This window comes from Leucoraja erinacea, chromosome 15 (genome assembly GCF_028641065.1).
Source record: "Leucoraja erinacea ecotype New England chromosome 15, Leri_hhj_1, whole genome shotgun sequence".
NCBI lineage: Eukaryota > Metazoa > Chordata > Chondrichthyes > Rajiformes > Rajidae > Leucoraja > Leucoraja erinaceus.
The window spans coordinates 3,238,698-3,253,397 of NC_073391.1; positions in this window are offsets into that span (position 1 = coordinate 3,238,698).

A 14,700-nucleotide genomic window follows, 5' to 3' on the forward strand; every position below is an offset into this window, starting at 1 on the left:
ATGAGCATGAGGGTTTTGTAAGTGGCCTGTTCCAGGCTCAGGGATCCCACCGGAGGCCAACCTCGAAGGTGTGTGAGAACTACACTCACATCCCACATGTGAGTGTATCTAGGTGTAGGGGGTTTGGTATTAAAGATCCCCTTAAGGAGTCTGATGACTAGAGGGTGGGATCCCACACTATGCTGTTCTATCGGCATGAGGTATGCGGACAGTGCGCTCCGAGCCGTATTGATGGCACTGTAGCTCATCTTGAGATCATGGTGCAGGTGGGCCAGGAACTCCAGCACATCCGAGATCGAAGTCGTCGTCGTGTAGGATGTCCCTGCGTCCAGACAGTACTGTTCCCATTTCCTGATGAAGGTCAGGTACTGTTTCTTGGTGGAAAAACTCGCAGGGATGCCGACATGGTGGTGATTGTTCTGTCTGATAACCCCAATCCCCGGTAAGGCCTGTTCAAAATGTGGAAACCAGGAGTTTCAATTTTTGGGGGCATGGATGGCTAATGCCAGTTACCGGGTGAGTCAATAATTGGGGGTGGTGTTGAAGGACCATTGGTGTCTCTAGCACCATGTCGTGGAACATTGGGAACCATGGTTGGGTAGGCCAGTCGGGCACGACCAGAATGCCAGAGGCTGAGTCTGCCTGAATTTTCTGGAGTACCCGACTGATGAGGCAGAAGGGAGGGAAAGCATAGAAAAAGAAATTTCCCCAGTCCAGCGTGAAGGCATCTACCGCTGCTGCCTCTGGGTCTGGTTCCCAAGCCACATACATGGGTAGTTGGTGATTTAACCTAGACGCAAACAAATCTATATCTGGCGTACCATATTGCTTGATAATTTTAGCAAATAATTTTGGGTCCAACATCCATTCGATGTTGTCGTTGAATTTTCGTGACCTGGTGTCCGCCACTAAATTTAGTTTGCCTGGTAAATAGGCAGCTGATAGCCAAATATGTCTCTCGACACACCATTGCCAGATTATAGCAGTTAATTTGTCGCATGATACTGATTTAATGCCACCCATGTGCTGGATATAAGATACTGCCGTAGTGTTGTCGATCATAATTCTAACATGCACGTGTCGCATACCAGATGCATATGCTTTTAGCCCATAAAAGGCGGCGAGCATTTCCAAAAAGTTAATGCCCAGTGATTGTAGTAGCGATGCCTCTGAGTTAGTCCATCTGCCACCTGTGCTGTCTTTGGAGTTAGTAGCTCCCCAGCCTAAAGCACTGGCATCCGTTGCAATGGTTATGTTAGGATTGGTTACGGTGATAGGACTGTGACTGTGCCAAATATTGTCAACCCACCACTGAAGTTCTGATTTGGCTTCAGCGGGTAAATCCATTTTGCGATCATAATGCCCCCTATGAAGGCGTAATGCATGAGTCCTTGCTCTTTGTAAATTTTGATAATGCAAGGGCCCATGTTGGGCAGCCGGAAATGCTGCTACTATAGAGCCAATAACTCTGGCTACATGCCGTATTCTAGGTTGCGGTGTGGCAATTAAATGGCTACAAGCTTCAATGAGTGAAACTGTTTTGTCTCTGGGCAGAGTGACAGTCATGTGAATCGTGTCAATAGTGAAGCCTAGGTAATCCATGCTAGTAGTAGGCTCCAATATTGATTTATCTGGGTGGAGGATAAAACCCAAAGTTTCAAGGAGTTGTTTAGTGGCTAACACTCCTGCGACAGCTTGTTCCCGTGTTCTTCCTAATATGAGAACATCGTCCAGATAGGCCACTACTAAATGTTTTAGTTCTCTCAATTTCTTCATGGCCACTTTAAGAATTTTCGTAAATAGTCTGGGAGCTGTCGTTAAACCAATGGGCAAAGCTCGGTACTGCCATAGCTGGCCCCTCCAGATAAATTTCAGATATTTAAAGTAATCTTTATGAATGGGTACCAAATAGTAAGCATCTTTGATATCTATGCTTGCCATGTAGTATCCCTTGGAGATCAGTTGTCTGGCAGTGACAAATGTCTCCATTTTGAAATGTTGATACTCAACAGACTGATTGAGTGATGTCAGATCAATAATAATGCGACATCCACCATCTTTTTTGGTTTTGAGAAAAATATTTGATACAAATTCTTGCGGCTCGTGTGTGGTCATTTCTATGATGCCTTTAGCCACGAGCCGATCAAGTTCAGCTTGTCCTTCTACCTTCTCAACTGCCGAGGGAAGGAACACCCTTTGGGGCATGTGCTGAACTGGCGGTTCTACGCCTGGTTTGAATTCAATCTTGTATCCACTAATACTGTTGAGTATAAACTGATTGTTAGTAAGGGAGCACCAAACATGCTTGAAGAACCTCAAACGTCCCCCTGTTAATACTACACCCTTTGTCTGTGTATGTTGACAGGAACCAGACCCACCTACCTCCATGTTCACTTGTGGGGTCGTTTCCGGTGGGTTTGGCCCAAGGTTGTCCGTGTTGGTGCTGCGGTGGGGCGGCGCATCTTCCCACGGCTCCGCCCTGGGCCCCGCTCTAAAAAAGAGCACTGGGGGTAGTGGGAGGCGGTCACCAGGCTTTCACCAGCTCGGTATCTGCTGGTGGCTGCCGAGGCGTGCGGCCAACTGGGTGTCTTCGCCCTGCTCGGTCCTGGCCCTGCCCTCATGAGGCCTACTGGTTTTGCCGCCTCTTCCAACTCCTTGAGCCTTTTGGCCAGATCCGCACCAAATAGCAGCGCCTGTCGTTCGGGCGCTGGAGCTTTACAGAGGCCGGCATATGTTGGGTTGAGGGCAGGCCTGATGTTGTCCCGCCGTAGGTTGTTTAGCTCATACGTGGTGCTGCACATCAGTGCGAGGGCATCCTGCTGGGGTATGGTCAAGTCTTCATCCCCAACGGACCGAGCAAAGGTGGTGACGGCTGCTGAGTGGAGCTTCAGGACTCGCTGCATTTTGACCTCCTGAGCCCTTATGTGCTGCCCCAGCTGGTTCCAGATCTGCCCATTTACCGTCTTGACCCTCAGCGCCTCGCAATTTTCGGGCGCGATGTAGTTGTCAAGGGCCTGCTGGACAGCCTTGTCCTGCAGCGGGTTGTTGGACAGCCTGTTTATAGTTGCCGCCATTCTGGGTAGCAACACCATCCCAGTTGTTGGTGGTGCCGCATATCGGCCCACTACACCCAGTAGCTCTTCTTCCGGCACGCCCGGCATGCTGACGATATCCTCCGCCTGCCCTTGGGATAGACCAGCCCAGTCCTGGCCTCCCTTACTGCCCTCGAACATAGAGGGTACAGAAGGGTGTGGAGAGGAGGAGGCCAAAGCCCGTCCTCCTGGGAGATGCCGCATCTCCTCATTAATCATACGCTCGAGGAGCTGCCTCATGCAGCTTATCCGAGCGTCTCCCCTTTTCGGTGGGGGAGAGTGTTCCCGTTCCTCCGAATCATCGGAGGACACCGGCCGGTCGGTTTTCTGTGTCGCCTTCCTCCCTGTGCGGGGCGTTGAGATCTGCAGCACTGGGGGCGGCTCGGTGTCGGGTGAGCGGGAGCGTTGAAAAAGCTCCTCCGCTGCGAGAGGCTGCCGTCCCGCTATGGACCCGTCCTCGGGTGGAGTAGGGCAGGCAGTCCTCCTGGCTGGTCGCTTGCGAGAGGCCATTATTCTCTCTAGCGCGACTCTGTAACAAAAAAGGCACTTACCTGAGGTCTCGTCTTTATGCTGCAGCTGGAGAGCCTGGCTCCAGCTGCTGCCGCTGTTGCACTGCTGACGTAATGCCGCGCCTGCGCGCTGGGTGGGTTCTTCACGTAGTCACTCACGTGACTCCGAAGTAAAATGGGGCAATAGGGTCTCAGCCCCATTTGGGGTTAGCAATGGTGTTAGACAAGGGGGAATTTTGTCCCCAGTCCTTTTTAATCTATATATTGATGATCTGTCTAAACAATTGAAAGCCTGTAACACTGGGTGCATGATTGGTAATATTTTAGTGAACCATATTATGTATGCAGATGATCTTGTGGTCTTTAGTCCATCTAGCGCTGGTCTCCAGCAGCTCCTTACTATATGTTCCGTGTATGGTGTGGAACATGACATTAAATATAATGCTAATAAGAGTGCTGTTATGATCTGTAGAACCAAAGAGGATAAATACTTAAAATATCCTGTTTTTAAATTGTCTGACAACAATCTTAGTGTCTGTAGTAAGATAAAATATCTAGGGCTTATTATTACAGAACAAATGACAGATGATGAGGATATTTATAGGCAACGACGCATGCTGTATGTACAGGCAAATATCCTCTTGCGTAAATTTGGCGCGTGTGCAGATGTGGTGAAGATGTCGCTATTTAGAGCATACTGCACACCCCTCTACACTGCGCACCTGTGGTCGAACTATTTAAAGACAAGTATGCAGAGACTAAAGGTGGCATATAACGATGCCATGAGAACACTGCTAAGGCAACCTAGATGGTGTAGTGCCAGTAATATGTTTGTGGCTGCAAGAGTCAGTACTTTAGAAGCTATCCTAAGACACCACATGTATAAATTCATTTGCAGGATAAATGTCTCTGAACATGTGCTTATTGTGGCCTTGTCAAACATAAGGGTTAGCACTACACGCTACAAATCCCAGCTGTGGAGACACTGGTATCGTTGTCTCATTGTAGGACATTGATCATCTTTTAATCTGGATTTTTAACTTAAGTATTGTGGGTTTTTGTTAAATATAAATTATGATGTTTTTATGTGATACTGGACCAAGTGCAGACCCATCGGGTCTGTTTCCCCAAAGGCGTTTTGCGGGGGGGGGGGGGGGGGGGGGGGGGGGGAAATGTTTTCCTCATCTCAGTACTAAAGGATTTCCCCTTTATCCTTAAACTGTGTCCCGCTTGTCCTGGACTTCCCCAACATCGGGAACAATCTTCCTGCATCAGACAAATGCAATTCAGGACTTTTCTCTTCACAAGCAAAGTCAGAATGATGGTTAGTGAAGAATTCGGATAATCGCTGAACGTTCAGATGCTGCGCGCGCCTCCTGCACCAAAGGGAGAGCTCCGCTATAAGATATTTGCTCACATACTAAGCAAAGATCCTATAGCAGAGCACTCTGCTATAGGATCTTTGATACTAAGTACGTGCCTCCACAAACAGATGAGCGTCTTCTTGAATGGAGAGTGCGTGGCCGCCTCCACAAACAGTACCACACACTGTGGACCCGCCCCCACAAAAAATATTGTGTGAGGAAGGGGAGGACGAGGGTGGAGAGGGGGAGGGGGGGGGAAAAGGGGGGGGGGGAGAGGATGGGGGAGAGAGGTTGGAGCGGGCGTGCATGAGTCGAGAGAAGGGCAGAGAGAGAGAGAGAGAGAGAGAGAGAGAGAGGGCTGGTACAACAACAAAAATGCTGGATAAACTCAGCGGGTGCAGCAGCATCTATGGACCGAAGGTAAACGGTAACGTTTTTGGCCGAAACCCTTCTTCCGGGTTTCGGCCAAAAACGTTGACCATTCAATTCGCTGCATAGATGCTGCCGCACCCGCTGAGTTTATCCAGCTTTTTTTATGTCGACCATCGATTTTCCAGCATCTGTAGTTCCTTCTTAAAGACAGAGACTGTGCACGGTAAGGGAATGAGGAGGGAGAGGGGGGAAGAATGTGGAGGGAGGGGGAGAGAGTGGGATGGGAGGGGGAGAGGGGGGAAAGAGTGTGGGGGGGGAGGTGTGAGAGAAGTGGAAGAGTGGGGAGGGGGGGAGGGGGAGGGGGTAGCAGGAGTGGTGGAAGAGGGACAGGGGGGAGTGGTGGAAGAGGGACAGAGGGGTAGGGGAAGGGGGAGTGGTGTGGAGAGAGGGAAAGGAAGGAGGAGACAGGGGTGGAGGGAGGGAGAGGGGTGGGGTAAGGGGAGAGAAGTGAAGAGGGAGGGGTAGGGGGAGTGGTGGAAGAGGGACAGAGGGGAAGGGGGCGGGGAGGAGAGAGGGAAGGGGTGGGGTAGAGAGGGAAGGGGTGGGGGAGAGAGGGATGGGAGAGGGGTGAGGAGAGGGAGAGGGGGAGGAGAGAAGAGAAGAGGGAGACAAGTGGAAGAGTGGGGAGGGAGGGAGGGGTAGGCGGGAGTGTGGAAGAGGGGAGGGACAGGTAGGGGTAGGGGAAGGGGTGTGACAGGGAGGGGAAGAAAGAGTGGTGAGGGAGGAGGGAGAGGGGTTGGGGAAAGGGGAGAGAAGTGGGAGAGTGGGGAGGGGGGGTAGAGGGACTGGTGGAAGAGGGACAGAGTGGTAGGGGAAGGGGGCAGGGTGAGGGGTGAGAGAGGGAAGGGGTGGGGTAGAGAGGGAAGGGGGTGGGGGGAGAGGGATGGGTGAGGAGAGGGAGAGGGGTGAGGGAGAGGGAAACATAGAAATTAAGTGCAGGAGTAGGCCATTCGGCCCTTCTAGCCTGCACCACCATTCAATATGATCATGGCTGATCATCCAACTCAGTATCCTGTACCTGCCTTCTCTCCATACCCCCTGATCCCTTTAGCCACAAGGGCCACATCTAACTCCCTCTTAAATATAGCCAATGAACTGACCTCAACTACTTTCTGTGGCAGAGAATTCCAGAGATTCACCACTCTCTGTGTGAAAAATGTTTTTCTCATCTCTGTCCTAAAGGATTTCCCCCTTATCCTTAAACTGTGACCCCTTGTTCTGGTCTTCCCCAACATCCGGAACAATCTTCCTGCATCTAGCCTGTCCAACCCCTTAAGAATTTTATACGTTTCTATAAGATACCCCCTCAATCTTCTAAAATCTAGCGAGTACAAGGCGAGTCTATCCAGTCTTTCTTCATTTGAAAGTCCTGACATTCCAGGAATCAGTCTGGTGAACCTTCTCTGTACTCCCTCTATGTCAACAATGTCTTTGAGCATTGGGCATTGTGACATCACACGATGGAACGTTCACCATGGGCTGGGGCTGGTGCTGCTTCTATGGGTGAGAAGCCAGTTTATTTTTGAAATATTGGGGTGGGGGAAAGAATTTGATTAAAAACGTGTACTTAAACACGACGAAATGTAATGAGGAGCGGATACTTAGAAAGAAAAGTGAAATCTCTACCGAAATGGAAAAGATGTCGGCGATTCTGCGTCTGGTTTCGGAGTTGCAGTGAATCAAAGGAAGAAATGCAGCCGGAAGCCGTACATGTAAATGGATCCATTCCGATTGGACATCTGCGAGCATTGGGCATTGTGATTGGACATCTGCGAGCATTGGGCATTGTGACATCGCACGATGGAAACTAATCAAAAGGCAGAAAGGCAGCCGGACTTCGGGCACACAGTTTTATATAAAGATAGATAGATAGATAGATAGATAGATAGATAGATAGAGACCATGATTTTATATGTATTTATGATATTTGATATGCAATGCATTTTTAATGTAATGTTGCCCCTTGTCTGGACCTTAAGTCCGTAATAAAGTTTATTATTATTATTATTATTGAAGACAAATTACTTAATAAAAGTCGAGAGAACAAACTGCGCATGCGCGGTTTCCAAGATATTTAAAAGCCACTGCCTACCCGGACTAATTACTAATGGCACGAGCCTGCTTGTAACTATTTCCAACTTCATATTATATAAATTATATCTATAAATCATCACAATAGTATGTTAAATAGGTAACTGGGAAAATAATCTTTCCTCCCTTAAACAGTAATTTTGACTGTTTGTCTCTTGCTTGTTACTTGAGCTCGCATATTCAGTCACTTCACATCTGTGGTAGATAAAGCATCGTGGAGCAGTCATTTTACAAAAACATTCCTGGACCTCAATGGCTATATTGCATGACATTGAAAAAGTCATCCACCAGAATAAATATCATAATTGCAGAGAGCAGATGATTGTGTCTGAGGTTAATCCACTTATAGATAAGGGTTTATGGATATTGTGATGTAAATGCAAATATATTTAGGGGTGGAATATGGTGGACAAACATGAATCAGTAACAATTAGAAACATAGGCCATCCTGCCCTTCGAGCCAGCACTGCCATTTGATGTGAGGTTAAGTAGGCTGGTTCTCCATGGAGCGTAGGAGGATGAAGGGAGATCTTATAGAGATTTATAAACTCATGACAATAATAGATCGGGTAGATGCACAGAGTCTCTTGCTCAGAGTAGGGGAATCGAAGACCAGAGGACATAGGTTCAAGGTGAAGGGGAAAAGATTTAATAGGAATCCGAGGGGTAACATTTTCACACAGAGTGTGGTGGGTGTATGGAATAAGCTGCCAGAGGAGATAGTTGAGGTACTATCCCAGTTTAAGAAACAGTTGTACAGGTACATGGATAGGACAGGTTTGGAGGGTTATGGACCAAGCGCAGGCAAGTGGGACTAGTGTAGCTGGGATATTGTTAGCCGATGTGGGCGAGTTGGGTCGAAGGGCCTGTTTCCACACTGTATCACTCTATGACTCTATGGCTGATCATCCAAAATCAGTACCCCGTTCCTGCTTTCTCCCTATATCCCTTGATTCCATTAGCCCCAAGGGCTACATTTAATTCTCGCTTGAATACATCCAGTGAATTGACCAACACTGCCTTCTGTGACAGAGAATTCCACAGATTCACATCTCTCTAGGTGATTCAGTATCAACTGGTCAGAAGCTCGTAGAAGATCTGTGCACAATCCGACAGTCTAGTCCCACTTAGTCTAGTCTGTTCTACATTCTCCTTGAGCATTGTCTCCTTTGATGTCTCCTTTTCACACCCCACCCTTCATTATTTCTGTGTCTCCCTCTCCCTCAACTTTCAGTCCGAAAAAGGGCTCTTAATTTTGAGGAAGGACATCCTTGCTATTGAGGCAGTGCAGCGTAGGTTCCCTGGGATGGCAGGACTGTCATATGAGGAAAGATTGGAAAGACTGGGCTTGTATTTGCTGGAATTTAGACGGATGAGAGGGAGCCTTATAGAAACGTATAAAATTATAAAAGGACTGGACAAGCTAGATGCAGGAAAAATGTTATCAATGTTGAGGGAGTCCAGAACCAGGGGCCACAGTCGAAGAATAAAGGGGAGGCCATTTAAAACTGAGATGAGAAAAAAACTTTTTCACCCAGAGAGTTGTGAATTTGTGGAATTCTCTGCCACAGAGGGCAGTGGAGGCCAATTTGCTGGATGGATTTAAAAGAGAGTTTGATCGAGCTCTAGGGGCTAGTAGAATCCAGGGATATGGGGAGAAGGGTTATTGATTGTGGATGATCAGCCATAATCACAATGAATGACGGTGCTGGCTCAAAGGGCCAAATGGCCTCCTCCAGCACCTATTTTCTATGTACACAATGGTAACTAAACCAGCAGTTATTACATACTCCTTATTATCCTTGAGAAAGTAATAGTGAGCTCCCTCCCTGAGTCCCTGCAGTTCTTCTGGGAATGGGACTTCCACAGTGTCGTCAGTGAAGGTGTTCCAGAGATTAGACCCTGTGATGACACACTGAGAAATTTCCAGGGCAGGATGGTGTGTGACTTGGAAAATAACCCATATCATGATGGAGGCTTTGAGTGTTTAGGTGGTTCAGAGAACAATCTTTGGCGTTACTCTATATTGTTTTGCATTCACAAGATCATTTTTTGATATCCAAGTCCCTGTCGCTATCAAATTGTGTATCATGCCGACTGGAACAACCGAGGTTTAGTGCTTCTGTTGAGGTGAATCATGCTGCAGTATATTGTCTACACCCTTCTTCTGACATTTCTATATCACTGGTCATATAATTACTCATGGTTACAAACTGATTGGAGATGTGTATGGAAATAAGTATTTGGATATGAAAACAAGTTAAAACCTGTACATCTGTGGAGTGTGGGAGGAAAGGGAAGATCTTGGGAAGGGAAAACCCACGCAAGTCACGAGAACATCCAGACAAGCACCTGCAGTCAGGATCGAACCCGGATCTCTGGTGATGTAAGGCACTAACTCTACCGCTACACCACCGTGCCACCCTGCTAATAATGGGACTAATGCAGTTAATAAAGAGACCAATGCAGCAAGTGGTTAGGAAGGAATATAGCGTACTTTTCTTTTTGCAAGGGAGTTGGGATTTAGAAATAGTAAACTATTGTTGGTGTACAGCTAACTCGTGAGGCCACACCTGGAGTACCCTTTCACCATTTTGGTCCCCTTAATTTGAAAAAGGATATATTGGCATCGAAACATAGTAAATAGGTGCAGGAGTAGGCGATTTGGGCATTCGCGCCAGCACTGTCACTCAATATGATCATGGCTGATCATCCAAAATCAGTACCTCATTCCTGCTTTCTCCCCCCGTATCCCTTGATTCCGTTAGCCCCAAGAGCTATATCTAACTCTCTTGAATACATCCAGTGAATTGGCCTCTACTTCCTTCTGGGGCAGAGAATTCCCCAGATTCACAACTCTCTGGGTGAAAGAGTTTTTCCTCATCTCAGTCCCAAATGGCCTACCCCTTATTCTGTACACTGTAACCCTTGGTTCTGGACTTCAACATGGGGAACATTTTTCCCGCATCTAGCCTGTCCAATCCCTTAATAATTTTATGCTTCTATAAGATGCCCTCTTATCATTCTAAATTCCAATGAATATAATATTCTTTCATAATAATAATAATAATAATAATAATAATATTATTTATAGAGCACTTTAAAAACAAACATAGCTGCAACAAAGTGCTGTACATCACTAATCATTGACAAAAAAGTTAATACACACCAAAAATAACAATCAAAAGAAACAGTAGGAAAAGACATGTAAAATAAAGAAACATCAAAAACACCACAAACAGAAGCAAAGCCTCAGGCATGGTCAAAAGCCAGGGAGTACAAATGTGTTTTAACACTGGATTTGAAGATGGACAGTGAGGGTCATATGACTGTCCCGCCATCCCGGGAATTAACCTGGCGAACCTACACTGCACTCCCCCAATAGCAAGAATGTCCTTCCTCGAATTAGGAGACCAAAACTGCATACAATATTCCAGGTGCGGTCTCACCAGGGCCCTGTACAACTGCAGAAGAACCTCTTTACTCCTATACTCAAATCCTCTCACTATGAAGGCCAACATGCCATTTGTTTTCTACACTGCCTGCTGTACCTGCATGCTTACTTTCAGTGACTGATGTACAAGGACACACTTGTTGCACTATCCCTTTTCCTAATCTGACACCAAAGTGGATAACCTCACATTTATCCACATTGTACTGCATCACCAATGCAGCCACAATTTCTAGGGCCACCTCCTGAGAACTCTGGGATACAGACCATCAGGCCCTGGGGATTTATCTGCCCTCCGTCCCAACAATTTTCCTAACATCGTTTCCTGACAAATGTGGATTTCCAGTTACCGGATAGCTCAGTCGGTAGAGCATTGGACTTTTAATCTGAGGGTGCAGAGTTCAAATCCCTGGTTGGGTGATAACTTTCTGCCGCATTGAGTAAAAAATGTGCACATTTGCAATATTATCTGAGTTGGATGATCAGCCATGATCATATGAAATGGCGGTGCAGGCTCGAAGGGCCGAATGGCCTACTCCTGCACCTATTTTCTATGTTTCCCCCTCCCACTAGATATTCGGTCCCCTCGTATTTCTGGGAGATTGTTTGTGACTTTCTTCGTGAAGACAGAACCAAAGTATTTGTTTAACTGTTCTGCCATTTCCTTGTTTCCCATTATAAATTCATGTTTCTGACTGTAAGGGACCTACATTTGGCTTCACTAATGTTTCCCTCTTCACAAATCTATAGAAGTATTTACAGTCAGTTTTTATATTCCTTGCAAGCTTTCTTTCATGCTCTATTTTCCCACCTCTTAATTAACCCCTTTGTCCCCCTCTGTTGAGTTCTAAATTTCTCCCAGTCCTCCGGTTAGCTGCTTCCTCTGGCCAATTTATATTCCTCTTTCTTGGATGTAACATTATCCCTAATTTCCCTCGTTAGCCATGGTTGAGCCTCCTTCCCCATTTTATTTTTACAGCAGACAGGGGTGAACAATGGTTGTAATCAATCCATGCGATCTTTAAACCTTTGCCAATGCATACCCACCGTCAACACTTTAAGTACCATTTGCCAGTCTATCCTAACCAATCTCATACCATCAAAGATCCAGGCCAATTACAGGCAATAAAAGAATTGTCACAAGTGGCTATAGAAACAAAATCTGTGTTCTTTTAAAGCTTAAAAGAATGAGGGGGTGACCTCATTGAAACATACAAGATCCCGAGGTGTAATGACAGAATTGATCTCAAGAGGGGGCAACATTAAGGGATGACATTCAAAGTTGGGGAGCTGGGCAACTTTTTCCGGCAGATGGTGGAATCTCTGGATTCTTTTAACCCCGAGGGTTATGAAGATCAGATCACGGGGGGGGGGGGTATTTAAAGTAGATAAATTATTTTGTTTAATTTAGAGATACAGCATGGAAATAGGCCCTTCAGCCCACTGACTCCAGGCCGACAATCAATCACCTGATCACAATAGCTCTGTTTTCCTACCTTCTCATCCACTCCCTATACACAAGAGGGTGTGGCAGCGCCTAACGGCAGCGGCTCGACTACAGTCGTCTGTCTTTTTTTTCAAATTTTGTCTTGTTAAATGTATGTCTTGACTCTAGTTTTTATTATTTTTCTTTAGCTGTGTATACGTGGGGGGTGGGGGGGAAACCATTAGTATCTTTCCTGTTCAGGGACCCGACATTTTCCCTGTCAGGTCTCCAATGTCGTTGGGCCTAACTTCTTGGAGCCGGCTGCGGCCTCCGGCCGGGACCAACCCGAGGTTCCAGTAGCGGAGCTGGTCGTCTTCGGAACGGGAAGAGCTGTGGTGGCGCGCGGCTGCGACCCGACTTCGGAGGCTCCGGACGTAGGCCCGGGGGACAGGAACATCGGGAGTTCCAGGTCCCTAGTGGGAGACCGCTTTTCAGAGCTCCCGCAACGGCAACTTCTCCCACTGGAATCTCGGGGTTTAAAGGACTCTGAGCTGGGCCTAACATCGCCCGGCGCGGCTTAAACGGCCACGAGACTTACTATCGCTCGCCGGGGGCTTTAACATCGGGAGCCCCTATTCGCCTCAACGCTTCAGTTGGACTGCTGGACCGCGGGAGAAGAACAAAGGGAAGAGATAAGACTTTTGCCTTCCATCACAGTGAGGAGGTGTTGGAGATTCATTGTGATGGATATTTGTGTAAACTGTGTTTAAGTGTGGGTCTTAGGTTTTTTTTAGTAATGCAAGACTGTAGAAAATGCAATTTCTTTCAAACCAAGCTGTTTGAATGACAATAAAAGGCATTCTATTCTATTTGAAGAGGCTAATTAACGTACAACCCCACAGGTCTTTGGAATGTGGGAGGAAACTTCCGCAGTCACAGGTGGAATTTGCAAACTCCACACATACAACACCTGAGGTCAGGAACAAACCTGGGTCTCATGTGAGGCAGCAGCACTACCACCTGCCTCAAAACAACAATCAGGAAATGGGGAGCTGGTGAGTATTGGAACCTAGGAGGAAGAAAAAAAAACCCCAGGGCAGATCAGCCATGATCATATTGAATGGCAGGATAAGCATGAGAGGCAAAGAACCCCACTCAATTTTCAAATGTTCTTATGCAATACTTGTTGAAAGAAGCAACAGCTCAAACTCTCTGGGACAACCTGATAAAGCAAAGCCACATTGTAACTGAGAAACAAGCACTGCAGAAGTGATGTTCAATTGTTGTTGATTGTCACGTCTGCACATCACGGTGAAATTCTTTTGCCCAACCCGCAAATGCACAGTTGTCTTATTTTGGCATTGTTTACAAAGAAAGAAACAAGTCCAAAGTCTGGTCTACATGTTGGAAGTACTGGAGCGCCCCTGATCCAGGTAAGCCCCAGGCTTCTGCAGACCTGCGACCCGACATCCCCCCTCCTTGCTCGACTACCTGTCCCGGTGGGTGCTTCCTGCAGGCGACCTTGAAGGTGTTGGAGGCAATACCCCAGTCCCTCTCCCGCCCAACAGCCCGCCAGGCCCTTCTTCACACCGGCGATCCAGGTCTGCCGCCACACATGGCCAATGGCCCTTCATTCTTGGTGATCGTCGTATTTTTGTTTTCATCAGCTGCCGGCACCTCGTTCTTGGCGGTTTTGTCGTCCGCTGGTTCTGTACTTGTTCTTGGAGGCCGTCGGATGGAAACGCCCGTTGCTGGGTCCATCCTTGCTCATACTGGCCGCCAAATCTGACTTGCACAACTCTCGCCAGGAGTGTATCTTCACTTTGGGTTGAATGTAGATGATCTGCAAAGCAGTCTGCCAGTCTGGAGAAGGGTCTCAACCCGAAACATCACCTACTCCTTTTCTCCAGAGATGCTGCTTGTCCCACTGAGTTTTTTTATGTCTATCTTCGGATTAAACCACATCTGCAGTTCCTTCCTACAGTCTTCCAGTCTGTGTTTGGTTTCTTCAATGTAGGAGAGTGCATGATGCAAGCAACAGTATATTAGATTGCAAAAAGCAAGCATTTTGCTTCACATGGGTAAATTAAATATTCACTTTTGCAGAACAGAATTCATTATACATCTGTCAGCGTAGACAACAGTGCAACATATCAGATTGGTGGATTCAGCAGCAGCTTATTGTTGCTTTACGCAACAAATTCCAGACTTATGACAGAGAATCCCCAACACTGGCCAGTAAGTCAGTGAGACTGTGAAGAACAAGTGAAGAAAGAGTGAGAAACATTGCTGGGTGACTGCTAAAGATTTAGTATATTTATGTTCAGCTGTGTAA